Source organism: Drosophila elegans, unplaced genomic scaffold, assembly GCF_018152505.1.
Source record: "Drosophila elegans isolate 14027-0461.03 unplaced genomic scaffold, ASM1815250v1 contig_397, whole genome shotgun sequence".
NCBI classification, from domain to species: Eukaryota; Metazoa; Arthropoda; class Insecta; order Diptera; family Drosophilidae; genus Drosophila; species Drosophila elegans.
The window spans coordinates 1,986,745-1,992,351 of record NW_024545782.1 but is presented as its reverse complement, the minus strand read 5'-3'; the positions used below and the strand labels follow the sequence as shown (position 1 = coordinate 1,992,351).

At 30.5% G+C, this 5,607-nt stretch overlaps 1 long non-coding RNA gene across 2 annotated transcripts; it reads left to right on the top strand.

Moving 5' to 3' along the window:
• Positions 1 to 3,377: 3,377 nt before the first annotated feature.
• On the top strand, positions 3,378 to 3,908 carry LOC108140343. 2 transcript variants are annotated; one of them, XR_001774180.1, is made up of 3 exons: positions 3,378 to 3,453; positions 3,706 to 3,784; positions 3,837 to 3,908. It is a non-coding gene; the product is annotated as an uncharacterized LOC108140343 (long non-coding RNA). The 2 variants fall into 2 exon arrangements; XR_001774181.1 differs by having other exon boundaries at positions 3,850 to 3,882.
• Positions 3,909 to 5,607: the final 1,699 nt, after the last annotated feature.

Genomic DNA, 5,607 nt, shown 5'->3' with positions numbered 1-5,607 from the left:
TTGGCAATGGGGGACCTGCTGTCATGGATTTTTCGGTTCAAAGTTTGTTTCAAAGCATACTAAGTTTTGTTTGTTTTACGGACCCAACAAAGAATATATATTTTTAGTCGGGATCAATAGTCAGCTCGATCTAGCTATATCCGTCTGTCCGACTGTCGGTCTGTCCAATACTGCTCTCCAGCAGAACACTATCCTATGCTTAAACAAGAAAGGAAGCAAACTTGCATCTATTGCAGGAATTAAATATTTTTGAAAACATTAAAATTAAGATTTACTTGCGTATATGTTTTAAAACATTGAAGCTAAGATGATTTGCAGCTCAATTATTAGATAGTTATTTTATATATTTATATTATTTTTATGGGAGCTATATAATAAAGTCGTCCGATTTTGATGAAATTTATACCGTAATTCTGAAATATTTAACCATTACTATATGTCGAAGAACTAATAAAAAAATTAAAAAACAGCAAAGTTATAATTTTTTTTGTATTTTTTCCGATTGTTCCTATGGGAGCTTTATGCTATAGTCGTCCGATCCGGCTCGTTCCGACTTATATACTACCTGCAATAGGAAGATAACTTTTGGGAAAGTTTCATGCAGATAGCTTTAAAACTGAGAGACTAGTTTGCAGGTAGTATATAAGTCGGAACGAGCCGGATCGGACAACTATATCATATAGCTCCCATGGAAACATTAAAAATATTTCTATTTTGTAATCTCTTTTAAAAATTATTTTATACTAGTTAATAATTCGACAGTTCAGAAATACGCTTTTTATTTTATTAAAATCGGGAAACGATATCATATAGCTGCCAATGGAACTATCGAATAAATAAGCTGCAAATCATCTTAGCTTCAATGTTATTAGACAAGTTAATCATAATTTTAATGTTTCCACGATTATTTAGTTCTTGCAATAACTGCAAGGGTATATGAACTTCGGCTTGCCGTAGTTTGCTTTCTTTCTTGTTTTTTTTTAACCATGTTCTTAAATTTATACCTTTTTCTAACAAAAACAAGAAAGAACGCTATAGTCGAGTGCCCCGACTATTAGATACCCGTTACACAGCCAACAAACTTCAACCTTAGTATTTCCTACAAAACAATCGAAGTTTAGGTGGCGCCATCTGTCAAACTGAATAGCTAAGCTAGGAGCGTGCAGCAATCCCACCCCCCGCTAACAGTTCTGTAATTCTCTCTCTCATTCTCACTCTCTCATTTGCTAACAGCGGCAGAACAGCGACCAATCAGTGGCTTAGCAGTGGCAGAGGGGAGGCAGAGAACTTTATTAGCCCCATAACTTCTAAAATAAAAGCTCAATTTTAAAAATTTTTGGGACTGCCGACAGATATGACCTAAACGCACACACAACAATCAACACTAACCTTCGAACATGTCTCAGAGTGACATTACATACTTTCACGATTTGTAGGCGTTAGAGTGGGCGTGTCTTTTTTATACCCTTGCAGAGGGTATTATAATTTCAGTCAGAAGTTTGCAACGCAGTGAAGGAGACATTTCCGACCCTATAAAGTATATATATTCTTGATCAGCATCACTAGCAGAGTCGATCTAGCCATGTCCGTCTGTCAGTCTGTCCGTCCGTTTTTACGCAAACAGTCTCTCAGTTTATAAGCTATCTGCATGAAACTTTCCCAAAAGTTGTCTTTCTATTGCAGGTAGTATATAAGTCGGAACGAGCCGGATCGGACTACAGCATATAGTTCCCATAGGAACAATTGAAAAAAAAAATTATAACTTTGCTGTTTTTTAATTTTTTTTTTTATTTCTTCGACATTTAGTAATGGTTAAATATTTTCGATTTACGGTTTAAATTTCATCAAAATCGGACGACTATATCATATAGCTCCCATAGGAACAATCGGAAAAAAATACAAAAAAATTATAACTTTGCTGTTTTTTTAATTTTTTTTATTAGTTCTTCGACATATAGTAATAGTTAAATATTTCAGAATTACGGTTTAAATTTCATCAAAATCGGACGACTATAGCATATAGCTCCCATAGAAATAATATAAATATATAAAATAACTATATAATAATTGAGCTGTAAATCATCATAGCTTCAATGTTTTTAAACATATTCGCAAGTAAATCTTAATTTTAATGTTTTCAAAAATAGTTAATTCTTGCTGCAAGGGTATATGAACCTCGGCTTGCCGAAGTTTGCTTCCTTTCTTGTTTTTAATTAAACTTGCGCTGCTTAGGAATTAGACGGTCAGACGGACAGACAGACGGACGTGGGTAGATCGACCGTTTGGTCTTATTTTCAAATATTTTGTTTATAAATAAAAACTATTAAATCTTATCAACGTTTGGTTATATTTTTCATACACTGTTAAAAAAAGCATAGTAAAATCAAACATTTTTATAATTGTTTTAACATAATATTTTCGTATTCGAATTATAAAAATCATTGATTTTGATAGAAAACATACATATTTAAACCTTCAGTCAAATATGAACATAATTAAATCAAAGTGAATAATATTCAAAAAGATATTCCTCATATTAAAATCAAAGTTTTCCATCGTTGTTTTTACTATTTTAAAGATCTGGAATTTTATATATGTACATAGTATGAGGAATGTTGTTTCATATTTAATTTAAATATTTTAGAAATTTATCCGAAACATGGAGCCATTTGTTGTGCAAAGAGGGATTAAGATGAAGTTTGGCATCTTAGTTTTTAAAAAATAGTATCTAATTAACATAGTTTAACGAATGTTAAACTAAGCAATTTAAACAATTTATTTGAAACATAGGCATATTTTTTATAAATATGGGAAATATAAAAAGTTGACACAAGTATACACATAATATACATGTGTTTACGTACGTTCACAAAATATGTGTGTGTTCTTTTTTATATGTACATACATACATAATTGTTAAACTGCAGCAATATCTACGAATGCTGAACAACATCAACTTTTGAAGAGGAGAGAGAATATAAGCAAAACAAGAACAAAAAGTAAATGCAAGGTTGCGTCTGTCCTTTTTATCCGAATTCGTACACCAGTGGTCAAAAATCTATGTAAAAATGTTTGTTCAGTGTTTTAAAGTTTTCTCGAAGGAAACATAATTACAAGCCAACGAAAAACATTGGTTTTCTAGATTAAAATTAATAATTAGTTTGTAATTAAAACAGATTCCTATAGGAATATGTATTCATGCTGGCATAAAACCTTTGCATTTAACTCAAACTTTATGCGCTATTTTTTTAACCTCTACTGTAACATAACGGCATCCAACAAAGTTCGACAGAATTTGTCCATTCTTTTGCACACACATACACATGTGAATAATCTTACACGCCGTTGTCGCGAAGAATATCACTTTTAGTTTTATGGTTGACCAAAGCGGACGTCAATTAAAATAAAAGAAATGTTTTTTCTGTGAAAGTGGATTAGGGTTGTGATGAAAAGGTGAGTAAAAACTTAAATAACACTTAATTATAATATTAATTAATTATTATTTTATTGATAATTTGTAAAACTTATACATGTGTGTTTTTGCATTTTTATCTTTGTTTCTCGTTGTTCTAGGAATTTTCTTTTGTGTCTATTCTTATCTTTTTATTTCTTTTTATTTGTATCAAGGTTGGAACCTAATGATGACCGATGTCGTTAAATTAAATAATTAATTAAATAAATAAAATAATTACAATAATTTGACAGGAAACGGAGTTAACGGACATCCATGATTCTATTCCGAGAATCGGCACAAAGGCGGACTTTCGGTCAAAAGTCATTTTAGGTAAGTGATTTTAATCAAGTATTTATCGATATTTTATAAATTTGTTTAATAGAATTTTTCTGAAGACCCCTAGAACAAGCTGCCAATGCAAAATAAAGGAACAGCGATTGAGTTTTTATATTAATAATGTATTCTTTTGTTTTATTTTTATATTTTGAAGTTGTTTACCAAATAAAAAAAAATAAATCAACAATGGTTAATTTATTCGAAATACGGTCAATATTAAAATTAAATATAAAATACTATCTAATTTGAACAGATAAATGTTTAAAATAATTATGGGTTTTTGTTTACTGTGAATATGAACTAAATTTGAAATAAATATTTATTCTTATTAAATTGAAGTTTGAATGTTCAAATCAATTCTGAAAATAGTTACTATGGTTTACTACATGCCATATTTAAATTTAATATTTTAAACTATTATAACATATTTGAATCAAATACAAAAAATCATTAAATATGCGCAGCTTTCCAACGTCTTTGGATGATATAACTACTCAACAGCAAGCAAAATGTTTTTTGGCTGAATTTGGTTTTCGCCAAACTTTAGCCGGACCGTCATGATAATACAAAATTATCTTAGTCTTGTCACAAAAAATTACATCAATTCAGAACTCCGGCGAATTATTAATAATCCGAACTTAAGACATTTTTCAATATTTACTGCAGACAGTATGGATTTCTTACTTCCCACATATGAAGAGTACTTGTGACGATTCAGTACTTCCCTCACTGTCTCATGGCAAACGGTCTTATGACAGTGTGTTTTAATGCCACTCTGCAATTCTCAAAGGCCTGCTTGCGGTTTATTCTCAATTGTTTTTAACACTTGCGCACAGTCTCGTCGAGAAAGTTTTTCGGGTCTGCCTTATGAGCTGATTAATTCCAGCCTGTTTTCATTTTCCGCGCGGTTGATAATGTTGTAAACTGTTCTTAGTTTCATACTAAGCATTTCACCCAACTCTTTTGCTGTTTTTCTATTCGTTAGATGAACAAAAAACTAACTAAATCATATTTAAATCAGTACGTTTTCCAGGTATTGCAAACAAATCCAGTTAAACAAAAACGTGACTTGATCCGAAAAAAATGTTATCAAGAATGAGGTCAAGGAACACTAGAAAAGTGCAGACGATCATATGGTTTCGAGCTTTCGACCTCCATAGTTTTCCAAAGCAGTTTTGGCATTTTGCAAAGAATTTATTGACAGCGTTATAAGTGACGTTTCATTTTTTTCTTAACTTGTTTACGTTTAGCAATTTATTTTATTCATTTATTATTATTTATTTATATTTTGATTTTAAAATTAGTTTTTTCGAGAAAAAAAAACTACCCATGTTTGCCCACCTCTTAAAATTTCAGAATCTAAAAAAAAACGTTTGCCCACCTCTTTAAAACAAGCTTTTTAACAAAAATAATTTTCCGACCATTTTCGAAAAATAAAAACCGCCCATGTTTGGCCACCTCTCAGAATTTCGGAATCTAAAAAAAATCGTTTGTCCACCTCTTAAAAATTAGTTTTTTAACAAAAAACGTTTTCCAACTTCTTAAAAATTATAAAAAATAAAGGTACTATTTTTTATTAGTTTTTTTCATAAAAATATTAAAATTGGTTTATTTAAACAAAAACTGTATATTTTATTTCTTTAAATAGATACTTAACATTGACATATTATATTATTGTAATAAATCCGTATGGCTGAGACGCTATATATAACTATGTGGATCACCATCTTAGTATCCGATGCTGTAGATTTCCGCCACTGCCTGGACATATCATTATAAAGTTCCCAAAATTCAGTTATTTTTCGGCAATGTTCAAT